The 14070-nt window shown below is 35.7% G+C and overlaps 1 pseudogene; it reads left to right on the top strand.

Annotated features, from left to right (window-relative positions):
- Positions 1–10388: 10388 nt before the first annotated feature.
- LOC121033906 (uncharacterized protein C12orf31 homolog) lies at positions 10389–11387 on the top strand (annotated as a pseudogene).
- Positions 11388–14070: the final 2683 nt, after the last annotated feature.

Here is a 14070-nt window from a genome sequence, read left to right as displayed (position 1 = left end):
AATCTACTTTAAACGAGTGGCAAGAAATAATAACTCCAACAAAGCTAAAGCTACTGGAAGCTTTCTTATTTTAACAGGACTGAGAAAGGACTATAATTCGAAGTATACCAGATTAATAGGGCAGAATACGGACTCTGAAGTCACTGTTTGCTGTCCATTTTAATTCTAGAATTCTTATTGACTCTAATTAAAATTCTGTAGATGGAAGAGTTGTATGTTTCTAAGGAACTTGCAGCGAATGCTGTCTGCCAGCCATCTCCAAACACCCCATAACCACACACAACTTGCCTGTCAGGAGAGCTAATGCAGACATCGCAGGGCACACCACATTTGTCACTGTGGCTAATATCAGAGATACGCAGCTCTTTTTTCTTAGCACACAAAAGCAAGATATGTAATTCAATGCTCAATTTACCCTTGTCTCGCAGGAGATTTTTCCCCGCTAATTGATAGAAATTAAGCCATTAATCAAGCCACTAGCCATCATTCAAACCAGAGAAGATGAATACAAACTTTCATCATAACCACCTTCCCCATTTTAGTGTTCATTAGCATTAATTTTTAATGCAATTATGCTATTCTTTTACGCTGAGCTCATAAATTACTGCTCTTTTGTTGCTGGCTGGCCTTGTAAAATCCAAACTAATGCTTTGTGCTCTGATCTTAAAGGCAATTACTAGGTTCTTCTTTTATATCTTTGCATCCCCAGTAACCTTTATATATAACGAATACCCATGGCTGCCTATGCCTGTTTGTTTTTTTAATGCCTCTATATAAACCTTTGTGAACATATAAATGTAGTCAAATGTATCTACAATAAACACAGATATGTATACACACACACCACATACATTATAAAATACAGATATTAATATAAAAATAAGATGTCACAAATTCATATTATAGTTCAGGTTCAAATATAATGATATTATTATGGTTTCTCATGATTAAAATGTAATGCATCATTGTACTAAAGTTATAATTTGGTAACAAATTAGAGAAAGAAAATAGGAATATTAATAACGGTTGGCTAGTATACACATATGTAAGAGTCCAACAACTACTAGAAATAGAATGAATAACTATGGCATATAAAAATCCCTTAGTTCTTTACCTCGGGGTTAATGTTTTATATTTAAATCCTTATTTAAAAACATTGTGTCAAAACCTGAAAAGTAATGAGATGAAAATGGAATGAAAATGAAAATGAAGAGTACTGAAAATGAAGATCAAAAGAACCGTTTATCCAAAAGTGTGTTTACAAGTACATATAAGGACTCCACAGTCTTATACTGTGCGGAAGCAGCAGTTTATACGAAGATGACTGTAGTAAAAAGACAGATTTTCCAGAAATAAATACTGAACCCAAAGGCAGCAATCCACTCCTTCCTCCAACCCAGAGAAAGTCAAAAGATGTACTCTCTTTATAGTCCCCCAATAAGCATTGGTTATGTTCACTCCTAAGTGCAGAGGAGATAAAAAACAAACAAACAAACAAACAAACAAACAAACAAGCCTGCAACTCTCTTCCTCTATCAACCCAGTAATGCCTTTGCCTTTGTTTGTAACTTGTTATGTTCTGGCCACCCACTAGCTAGAAAAAGGGTACCTATGTGGCATTAAGATATGAAATAAAACTGGGGAAAAGGAAACTTATTGGGAAAATGTCAGTAACACTGGTATTGGGGCCAGCCCCGTCACCTCTGGCAGTTGCACAGCTGCTGCCTACCCTTAACACCATGATACTGGGGAAGGGAGTACAGGGTATATTCAGGAATCTTCTAACAAAAACGACAACAAAAAAGCTTTGAATCATTAACATAAGATATCTTCTGTTTCCTCTCATGGTTCATTCTCTATTAGATTTCATCTTAAAAAATTTTTTTTTAACATTTATTTATTTTTGAGACAGAGAGAGAGAGAGCATGAACAGGGGAGGGTCAGAGAAAGAGGGAGACACAGAATCTGAAACAGGCTCCAGGCTCTGAGCTGTCAGCACAGAGCCCGATGCGGGGCTCGAACCCAAGGACTGTGAGATCATGACCTGAGCCGGTCGGACGCTTAACCGACTGAGCCACCCAGGCGCCCCAAGAATTCTTATTTATAAGGAATTATGAGCTGACTGTGGGTAGGCACAGGGATTTATTTTGTTTACAAAGTGCAATTGTTATTTTATTTGATTCTCAAAGAGACATAATTTTTGGTAATAAATAATATCCCCATTTTTCAAATACAGTATCTGATACTCTCAAAGTTTAAGAGGACCCAAAAAAGGCAGAGTTGGAATATGAAACAAGTCGTTGCATGTCAAATTCTGTATATTTCTCAATGTAACAGGTGTCTCCTAAGCTTTTGAATCTGATAACTACATGGCTGTTTAAGCTTATTTCATATGCTTATCAAATTTATATAAAATTTTGATCTTTTAAACAGAGATGGGGTAGGGAGGATGTTAGAAGACATTAATTTCTTTTTCTTAAAAGCAGAGTATTTTGCTATATTAATGAAGTGCAGCATATAAAACTATAACATTTAAAGAAACCCAGTATGGGTTAGTCTGCATTTTCTAGAATTTCATACAAATGGTATACTCTTTCATGTCTGATGTCTTTCACTCAACATGTTTTTGTAATAGCTCCTTGTTGTTGGGTAGATCTATTGTTCCTTTTATTATTGGTAGAATTCTGTTACATGAATATCCACAATTTGTTTATCCATTCACCTGCTGATAGACATTTGGGTTGCTTCTAATTTCTGACTTAAAAAAAAGTTTTTTTAAATGTTTACTTATTTTTGAGAGACGGAGAGACAGATTGCGAGCAGGGGAGGAGGCAGAGAGAGAGAGGGAGACACAGAATCTGAAGGAGGCTGCAGGCTCTGAGCTCTCAGCACAGAGCCGGAAGCAGGCCTGGAACTCACGAACCACAAGATCATGACCTGAGCTGAAGTCGTACACTTAACTGACAGCCACCCAGGCACCCCTCCAGTTTCTGGCTTTTGAGAATAAAGTTACTATAACATTTATGTAACGTCTTTGTGTATTTCCCTTCTCTTGGGTACATATGTAATATTGGAATGGCTGGATTATACGGTAAGTTTGTATTTCTCTGATGACTAATGATATTGAGCATTTTTAGTGCTCTATTAACCATTCACTTCTTTTTTAAATTGTGTCTCAAATCTTTTGTTCATTATTTAATTAGGTTGTCTGTATTCTTCTCACTGAGTTTCAAAAACTTTATATCTGTTTTGGATATATCCTTTGTCAATATGTATTGCCAGTATTTTCTCCCATTCTGTGACTTGCCTTTTCTTTAACACATTTTTTTGATGTTTATTTACTTTTGAGAGAGAGAGAGAAAGAACGAGCCAGTGGGGGAGGGGATGACAGAGGGGGCCTGAAGATCCAAAGCGGGCTCAGGGAGCCCAATAGCCCTGATAGCAGGGAGCCCAATTTGGGGCTTGAACTCATGAACTGTGAGACCATGACCTGAGCTGAGGCAGACGATCAACCAACCGAGTCACCCAGGCACCCCACTCTGCCTTTTTGTTCTTTATGGTGTCTTTCAAAGAGCAAAACTTTTTAATTAAAAAAAGTCCAATTTATTATTTTTAAAATTTTGTGCTTTTTTGTGTCTATCAAAAAAATATTTGCCTACCTCAAGGCTGCAAATATTTTCTTCTAGCTCTATAATACATTTCAAGCTAATTTTTATGTATTGTGTGAAATAAGTGTCATTACTTATTTTCCCCATAAGGATATTCAGTTTTATCACCATTATTTATTAAAAAGACTTTCCTTTTCCCATTGTATTGTTTGGTAGTTTTGTTGAAAATTAATTGGCCATATATGTGAAAGTTAATTTCTAGTCTTTCTAGTCTGTTCCATTTATCTATATGTTTATCTTTATAGTACACAGTCTTAATTACTGTAATTTTATAGTGAATCTCAAAATTAGGGAGTGTAAATCATCTTTGTTCTTTTAATATTTTAAAAGTTTATTTATTTATTTTGAAAGAGAGAGACAGAGACAGAGCACTGGAGGGGCAGAGAAAGAGGGAGAGAATCCCAAGCAGGCTCCACACTGTCAGAGCAGAGCCCGATGTAGGGCTCAAACCCACAAACTGTGAGATCATGACCTGAGCTGAAATCAAGAGTCAGACACTTTACTGGCTGAGCCCACCCAGGTGCCCGCCCCTAAAACTGATTCTTTAGAAACTTTGTTCCTAACACTTAAGTTGAATTTTAGCATTAGGATGCAAAGTATAATATATAATGAAATTCACTTTCAGGAATAAGTTGAAATACAAATGATTAATAAAATTAGACCCTCTCCAAATATTAACTTGTTAGGTACAGCACTTAAAATAAAAACAACAACAACAACGATCAATTACTTAAATCAACTTTAAAAATAGTTTTTGTGGAGGCACCTGGGTGGCTCAATTGGTTAAGCATCCGACTCTTGATGACTGTTGATACCGGCTCAGGTTATGATCTCACAGTTCGAGAGACTGAGCCCCTGTTGGGCTCTGTGCTGAGCATGGAGCCTGCTTGGGATTCCCTCTCTCCCTTTCCCTCTGTTCTCCCTCTCCCTCTCCCTCTCCCCCTGACTCTACTTGCATACACTCTTTCCTCTAAAATAAAATAAAAAAAAAAATTAAAAAAATAAATAAATAAAAGAGTTCGGGGGAACTGGTCAAGTTGTAAACATGTTATTTATCACCAAGAGATACTGTTATGTTAAATTTTTATTTCTTCTGATTTTAGAGTAAAAAATTGAGCCACATTCATATTACTTTATAAAGGAGTTGCCACTTAAGAAGATAATGGTTTAAATGACTAAATATTGATGGCAGGTTTTTTTTTTTTTCTTTAGTTTAAGAATGTAGCCTGGAAAATGTATTCAGGCATAACTGATGAAAGAAAATCAGAAAGGAGAATAAGGGATGACAGATTAATAGAAAGGGCAAATTTCCAGGGACTTATAAAGAAACAAGAACCAAGGGTGAGTACATATGTTTAAGAATCTGAACTATTTGGAGAAATTCTACCTGTTCAGGGAAAAGAACTGGGGCATCTACATCCAAATCAAATGAATGAATAATCTCTTACTCCTCAAACTATCATTTAAGAAGCAATATATATATATATACACATCCTAAACTGAATTCTGATGTCTGTAATTATAATCTCCTTTCTGTTTCTTCCACCATTTTGTCAACACTTGCTTCTCATTACAGTCTTTCTCTTCAAATAAATGCAAATAAGATTCTTGTCTTTTAATCAAGAAAAGACCTAAATGGCACATTATTATATTATTAAAGTATAGGTAATAATAAATCTATATTACTAAACTCTGTTTCTGTATGTTCCAATACAGTTGGTCAAGCTGCACATAATGAAATACATATGATTCTTATTTGGTTTAAATTATTGCTAAATTTGGACAGGTTTAAAATCTTCACAATGTTATGATAATTATATGATAGTAAGAGCTATGAATTATATGCACAGCTGTGTATTTTTTTTTCAATTAAAATATTCTGGTGAGATAGCCTAATGATTTGGTGTTCTAAATTGTATTTTAAGAAAAATATTTAAGTTAAAAATCTCACATGAGTAACAATCATAACCTTTATAAAAATGGAGAAAAGTTTCCACATTTTAACTGGTTTCCAGTACATTATGATTTCAATAAAGCATATCATACCTAATTCCCACATTCACCACATTGAGCATAAATGCAGCCATTAAGATAAGATGAAAAGCAGAGAATAGACAAAGCAATAAAGGAGTCAACAAATGGGAAATGCGACATATATTTTAGCCCATTCCTCTGTGACTTTGACAGAAATCCGCTACAGGAACAAAGCAATATTAATGCTAAACATTCAGGGCTGCCCGGGTGGCTCGGTTAGTCAACTGACTCTTGATTAGTCAGACTCAAGAGTCTGACTCTTGATCTCGGCTCAGGTTATGATCTCACAGTTTGTGGGATTGAGCCCTGCGTCCAGATCTGTGCTGATGGTGTGGAGCATGCTTGGGATTCTCTCTCTTCCTCTCTCTTTCTAGCCCTCCTCTGCTCATAGCCTCTCTCTCTCAAAATAAATAAACTTAAAAAATATTAACCATTCATTTGCTTTTAATAGTGTTTTTTCATGACAAGCACAATGTTTTAAGTTATAAAGTTGCAAAATAATAGGCAAGTCCAGCTCTACTTATAGGTGAAGTGACTATTAAAATTAGCACTCCAAGTTCTAGCTTCACAACTATATTATCTTAGTCAAGCCTTCCTATTACATTTCTATCTTCTCTTCCAAATTAAGATATGGTACCTATTAAAATACAAATATGATCTCTGGATGGAAGAAACACTTTAGGAGAGACAAGTTTATTGTTCTATAGAAGAGAACAGTGCCCTGCAGGGCTGATAAATTTGGAGAAAGGAAAAATCCAGGAGATGAGGAATTGATGGGAAGATCATGATTGTTTGGGAGCTAAACCTTGGGAATAAGGTATGACAGGAGGTCCTGAAGATGGGTGCAAAGGTTGCAGGACAAGAAAGTGAGATGGTGACAGAACATTTATAATAGTTCTGAGCTTCACATGCAAATCTTCCAATTACAGCCCAGCATGGAAGGACAGGGGCTCTAGGACAGATCTCTAACCACAGGAATATGATTTTTGAGTTATTTATTCCTTATACATTTTAATTCTTATGGATCCATACCAACAACCAATGTGTGATGAGTGTTCCAAAGATCTCTGATCTTTGGGAGAGGGGAGATGGCAGTGTTAGTGACAATCATTGTGTAGTATCTCAAGATATGGGAAGAAAAATCTCTAATGGGTCCATACAAGTAAGGAAATTTATAAACCTCTTAAGGTATATTTGCCAGTCTGTAGCATCTGTAACTGGAATAGCCAGGGCATATTTCTTATGTTGGATATAAGTAAACTTTAAGTAAAATGCTTAAGAATAAAATTCGAACTCATGAACACTAAGATTGAGTAAAAATATATACTTTATATGCATAAACACTTCCAGGCCTACTGAAACTCATTTAATAATCACAAAACTGATACTGTGTTAAGACTAAATAACAATATTAGAGCTAAAAATGAACCTTGAAAATGAAACCATTACAAATCCACAATTAATTTAAAATATTTCAAGAAGAGTTTTTACGGGCTGACTCAGGGCTTGATCCTGGCAGCCAGATGGATGTAGGAGGTCAATAATCCAGAAACAATGAGACAGTGATTAGTCAGTAAAACAAATCCCTGGAAGCAATTACTGTTCAACACGTCAGAAAGCCATTTGACCAAAATAATCAGAATATGGATTGTGAAGTTTCAGTGTCTCCCTGCTATCCCCTTTCTAAAACTCTTCTTTAGTAAACATACTATAAAGCCAGTTACTACTTCAAACAACAATTACTCACTGCTAAAAGTCTTTGTTCAAAAATAATGACTGAAGAAAGGTCCCTCTACACAAGCCAAGTTTACATGTTCCTACATTCTTTATGTCTATCCAGTCAGACATACTGCAAAGGTGTAAGCTCTAAGAAAATCTCATCTGGTCCAAAAGATTATCAATCATCCTTAAGTTTTTCTACAAAACAGCAATGGGACAAACATGCATGAGTCAAGGAACCAAATGTTATGTTTGGTCTACAAATACGGTATTTGGATCACACTAAGCATTCACAAGGAATCTAGTAGGTACCTGTTGAATGGTCTGCTGAGCTCAGGCCACTGTTGCTATAGAATGTGGTATTCCTGGATTAGGGAAGGAAGCTCCTTAAAGATTTTTTCTTCTCTTTTTTTAAATTTGGGAAAATGTCAGAGACTTGTTTTTGCCCTCAAGAATTTCTAGGTAGTACTTAAAAGCTACTTTCCATTGTCCTTGAAAATACTAAATGAAAGGACATGTCCTTGAAGCTCCTTCGTAGGAGCAGGATTACACTTCCATTTCTACTCCTGCCCATCATTCAATAAAGTGATCACTTCCTCAATCCTGAAACTTTCTTCATTTGGCTTTAATGACACCACATACTCCTCGTTGGGCACAATTCTTCATTTTCCTACACTGGCCCTTCTAACTGTTAGGGTGCCCCAATGTTCAGATTGGACCCCTTCCTTTTTTCTATCTTGATTTTTTCTCTAGATGACCCATCTACATGCTAACGACCTTCAAATCTTTAGGTCTAGTCTTGACATCTTTACCAACCTCCAGACCTTGATTTTTCTCTTATCCCCTAAATTGAAACTATCACTTTTCATTGGCTTCCTATCACATTTAAAATAAAATTCAAACTCCATACGTTTACTTAAAAACCCTACATAATCTGGCTCCTACTAAGTTTTTCAATCAAATTCTAACCCTTGCCCTAGCTGCACATGGCCTTCTTTGTGGTTCTTAAGCATTCTAAACTTGCTTCCCCCTTAGGATATTTATGGAAGCTGTTCCTTCCCCCTAGAATGCTCTTTTTGTACCAAGTCCCTTTTTGTTCAGATTTAATTTAAATGCCAGCTGCTCAGGGAGGCCTTTCCAGAGCACTCAGTCAAAAGCAGTCACTAGTCACTCTCTAGCACATCAAGAGAGACTAGAGAAATGAGTTAATTGTGAGGTTATTATGGGAATTTAGGCACAAGATGATGACTATCCTGATCAGGTGGGAACTGAGAGTCAAGTTTTAAACACAATGACTTTGACATGCTTGTATGTTAAAAAAAAAAGTCATCTCCAAGTCTGGAGTTCAGAAGAGAAAGTCTGGGATATAAATTTGGAAGTAATAAGCATACACAAAGCATTTATTCCAGTCGAAAGTGACAAATTCACCTAAGAAGTTATAGAGAGAAAAGAAGTGAATTCCAGTGAATGCCAATACTTGCAGATTGGGTAGGAAGAAGAGAAAGGGCTAGCCAGGACTGGCAGGAAAATCAGTATTATGTCATATAAAGCGAAAAGGAATTTCAAGAAGACTAGTATGGTGAGTTGTGCTGAATGTTGCTGCAAGGTTAAATATGATGAGAAAAATTCCACTAGACTTGGCAAATTAGAAAGTATTGGTGATTTTGAAAAAAAAGGAGTTATAAGAAAGTAATGTGGTAAATCACAATTGGAAAAGATGATGGTTAAATAAAAACTCCTATTTCCTAGACAATGGAGGATCAGATTATTTAAATGAGACTTCTGCTGAGCACAACAAATTATACAGGACAGAATATTAAAAAAAATCAAATTGCATATATTGTTGAGATCATATGAGGTAAGGAATCCACAAAGACCAAACATGAAGTGAACAGTTCTAGCAGTCCTCTAACTCATAAGGAAATCGAATCATTTGCAAAAAACTTTTCTATAAACACTAGGTTCATAGAGTTGTACAGCAAAATTCTACCAAACTTTCAAGAACAAGATAATGGTGTTCCTAACTCATTTCCTTACTTTCTAACTCATTCATTCTCTTCGTAACTTCCCAACTCAAACTGACTTCCTAACTCATTTTATTAGGCTAGCACAAATCTACTTTCAAAACTAGTCAAGAACAGTACTAAAAGGGAAAAATTATAGAAATAAATCATGAATGCAGATGCAAAAAGGGTAAAAAAGTAAACACACACACACACAGTACACAAACATATACATACCCACATATAACTCATATACAAACAAATGAAAGCCAGGAGTGTAAAAAAAGATAATACATCATAATTAAGTTGAAATAATTCTAGGACCGCAGGTTTGGTTCAGCATTAGAAGATATGTTAGTGTAATTCATAAAATTGTCTGATTAAAGGAGAAAAACTAAACTAAAAAACTAAAGTCTTCAACAAAATTCAACATTATTTGAGATTAGAAACAAACTTAGGGAAGGAAGGAAACATCTCTAACCTGAAAAAGGGATGTACTCCTCCTTCCCCAAAACTAAACCAAATTGAAAATGGTAAGGCAAATATCATACTGAATGGTACAATGTTAAAAAATAATCTTTATGCCCACAAACAGGGTAATTATGCTAGCTAGCTATCATCATTTCTATTAGGTACTGGTGGTCCTAATCAGTGCCATAACATTCAAGAAAGGAAACAGATGACATAACAATTAGGAAGAAACATAAAGGTGACTATAAATAGATAAAACGTAGAGAAAACCCAAAAGTATCTATGGATAATTTATTTGTTATATACAAAACCAATATTTAAGAGTCAGCTGCATTTGTGTACATCAGCCATGAGCAGAAAATATAATTTAAAACAAGATACCATTTTAGTGGCATAAAAATATAAAGTACCTCAGCATAAATCCAACAAGTGATATGCTAGTCCATTAGAGAGAATATCGTGAAAGTTTAGAAGACCTAAGTAAGCATGCAGAGTTATACACTGCATAACTGCGTAAGATAAGAAGATACAGCACACGCCTGCCCTGGGCTCCTGGGAGTGTGTGGAAGGCACTGCCTGGAAGGCCAAAGTGTGGAGGCTTCCGGACAGCGTGGTCTGTGTGCGGTCTCTGAGTTTTTGAGTTTCCCGTTTTCCAGGTAAAATATGGCTAAAAGTCTATGGAGTAAATGGAAAAGGAAGATGCGTGCTGAAAAGAGGGAAAAAAAAGAATGTCCCAAAGGAACTCATCAGACTTAAAAGTATTCTTAAAATAGATTGTGGTATTTTAATGACAGATGTTCCAGAGATATCAACTGTGGTGGTACCCAAATATTGTCAAAACTCAATGCATGGTGCCAGATGAAAAAGATAACATGAAAAGGGAGACTGATATTAACAGAAACCAAAAGAGTCTTCTAGACCAGCATGGACAGTAGTGCCCCATACGGATGAACCGGAGACGAAGGAAAAGGACAAGGCTGAAGGCAAAGTGAGAAAAATGGAAGGGGAAATGCAAAACAAAGGCAGCAAAGGCAATGAAGGGTTTGGCCTGTTAGACTCTTAAAAACTCGAAAAATCCTATATGGGACAGGTCTTTGATTAGAATGTATACATGGATTTCAACTTCCACCAAATGAAAACTTTGTTTCCAGAATTAATTTGGCCTCTTTCTTCAATTCAAACCCAACTTAACTCCTAAAATTTGTTTTGGGAGCTTGATAAAATATTTTCTTTTCTTTTTTTTTTTTAATATTTTCTTTGATAAATGAAAGTTACACTGATATTTTAATTGGATGGTGTCCAATGTGCAGGGATTCTCAGACATCAAAGCTCTATCAAGTGTATTTGGTTGAAATTGCTTGGTCTTAGTAAAGCTAAAAAAAAAAAGATATTATACTGACACATTCGAGCTAATTCAGGTTTAAGGAAAACTTTTACACAATTTAAAATATAATGTCAGTGGATCTTATAAGCACCACTTGTTTGGAGTTTTGATTTTGTTTAATTCAGAATAAAAGATGTTTTGTCTAGATCTTGAAAAAAAAGATAAGAAGACACAATATCATAAAGATACAATTTCTTACCAAATCTATAGATTCAACGTAATTTCAGTAAAAATCCCAGCATAACAATTGATCAGTCTATTCACTTATCAATTTAGTAAATCTCAAAAAATTCATTCTTAAATGTATATGGAAAAGCAAAGCTTAAACATAACCAAAATGTTCATATAGAGAAAAATGAGGTGGGTGACTTATCTTACCAGATATCAAGACTTATTATACGGCTAGTAATACACACACTATTAGTGTAGGGATAATTAAGTTGACTAAGCAGGACATACAGCAGGACAGAGAGGCCAGAAATATTCTACACATATTGAGAAGCCTGGTTGATGAAGGCGCTGGCATTGCAGTTCGATAAAAAGAGACAGTTTTCAATAAATGATGTTGGAATAAACAGTTCTCCAAACGAAAAAAAATTAGACCCCTACAGTGTACCATATACAAAAATCAATTCTTGGTGGATTAAAGCTCTGTGAAAGGCAAAATTTTTAGAAGACAATGTAGAAGAATATGCTTATGACCTTGAATTAGGGAAGAATTTATAAAACAGGACCAAAAAAAGTATAAGACATAAAAGGACTGATAAATTCATATACATAAAACGTTAAGACCTACTGAGAAGGTATCTATAATAACACATTAGATGACAAAAAATATTGAAAATGCTAAAACCAGTAGAAAAATACATTAAAAACTTGAATAGGCATGTCACAGATGAAGAAATACCAATGACCAATACATACATTAGAAGAAACTCAACTTCATTAATAATCTTGGAAATGCCCATTCAAACCAAGATCAGATACCATTTTACAGTCAGCACATTGTGGCAATAACACCACACACTGGCAAAAGTGAAGAAGTGTGGAAATGCCAAGTATAGCAAGGATGTAAAGCAACCAGAAATGCCATACAATACTTTTGTGAGTAAAGACTGGCACTGACCACTTTGGAAACAATTAGGGACCATTTGGTAGAACTGAAGATGTGTCTCCCTTATATCTCAGCAATTCTACTAGACATATAGGCCCCAGAAAAACTCTTGTATATGTGCACCGGAAGAGAGAAACTATGTATATTTCAGCAATGTTTCTGACTGCAAAAAATCTGAAACAATCCAAATGTCTGTCAATAGGAGAATGAATAAATTTGGGTATATTCAGAAAACAGAATAGTTCCTAACAGTTAAAATGAATTAACTACATCTATAAGGATTATGATAGAAGTATACCATAATGTTGAACAGAAAAAGAAAGCCAGTGATAAAAAAAAAAAATCACACACTATTTTTTTCATTTATAAAAGGTTAAAAAGTATCGAAACATAAGTGTTATATTATTGGGGGTATACACAAATACAGTGAAACACACAGAGCGGCACCAGAATAACAGGCACAAAATTCAGGATATCTTAGATAAGACTGGAGAACACTGCAAGAAAGGGTTTCACTGTTCCATATCGCAAGTTGGGAGATGTGTGCAGGTGTCTGTATTACTGCTATTTTTATACCTTTCTTTTTTATTTAAAATCTTTATTTATTTTTGAGAGAGAGAGACAGACAGTGAGAGACAGAGTGTGAGCAGGGGAGGAATAGAGAGAGAGAGAGAGAGGGAGACACAGAATCCAAAGCAGGTTCCAGGGTCTGAGCTGTCAGAACACAGCCTGATGTGGGGCTCGAACTCACAGACCATGAGTTCATGACCTGAGCCAAAGTCTGACGCTCAACTGACTGAGCCACCCAGGCGCCCCTGAAATATAGTCTTCTTAACCTATTATGAAAACTAAGTCAGTGTGGTGTACAGGTGAGAACAGGGTGACCAAATGAACATGAGGTGAATGTTACTTCACACATGATGCTTGTGCCTAGAAAAAGTTAGAGTTAAAAATCAGGTAGAATGGCGTCACCATAGTTACTTACTCCAAGAAGCCTTCCTAGATCCTTTTAGTAATAATATCTTCTACGCTACACGGACTCTAGGAGAAGAGTCTAACCCAACCTTTGCTAAAAGCATCCGCAGGCACTGACAGCAATTAAAGATGACCCCTACCAGCTTCTTCCTAGCCTGTGGTGTACAGTCAATGAGGAAAGATTGATCTTTTTTCAGTTAAATGTCACTGACCCATAGTGGGGGAAAAAAAAGATAAACATTATAAGTGAGCAAACCATATGTTTACAGATACGGAAAAGTGAATATATCTGGAGAGAAATGTAAAATATTCCACTTATATGTATTTTAAAAGAAGAGGGAAACAACATGACATTTAACTATAACAAACATAACAGACCTCAGATATATATATTGTGGCCAGTTGAGGAAGAAAAATGGGAGTTAGGGGAGAAATAGATACAAAGACAGAGTGGAAACAAACGTGACATAAAGAGACTCACACAAAAGGCATGAAAAAACAGGAAGGAGAAACAAAAAGAAAAGGATGAGAAAGACAAGAAAAACAAATCAGATGGGGAGAGATAGGGAAGATCTTATGCTCTGTGACAGGGTATCAGAGAGTCCCCATGGGACAGTAGTGTCAGGGGACCCAACACTCCCCACCCCCCTCCTGCTTTCTCTCTTCTCATCCCTATTTTGGCACTCTCCTTTGTTGAAGATG

This window comes from Herpailurus yagouaroundi, unplaced genomic scaffold (genome assembly GCF_014898765.1).
Source record: "Herpailurus yagouaroundi ecotype Mexico unplaced genomic scaffold, PumYag 159, whole genome shotgun sequence".
Lineage (NCBI taxonomy): Eukaryota > Metazoa > Chordata > Mammalia > Carnivora > Felidae > Herpailurus > Herpailurus yagouaroundi.
Note: the sequence above shows the minus strand (reverse complement) of the source record. Positions and strands in the feature narration are given on the sequence as shown.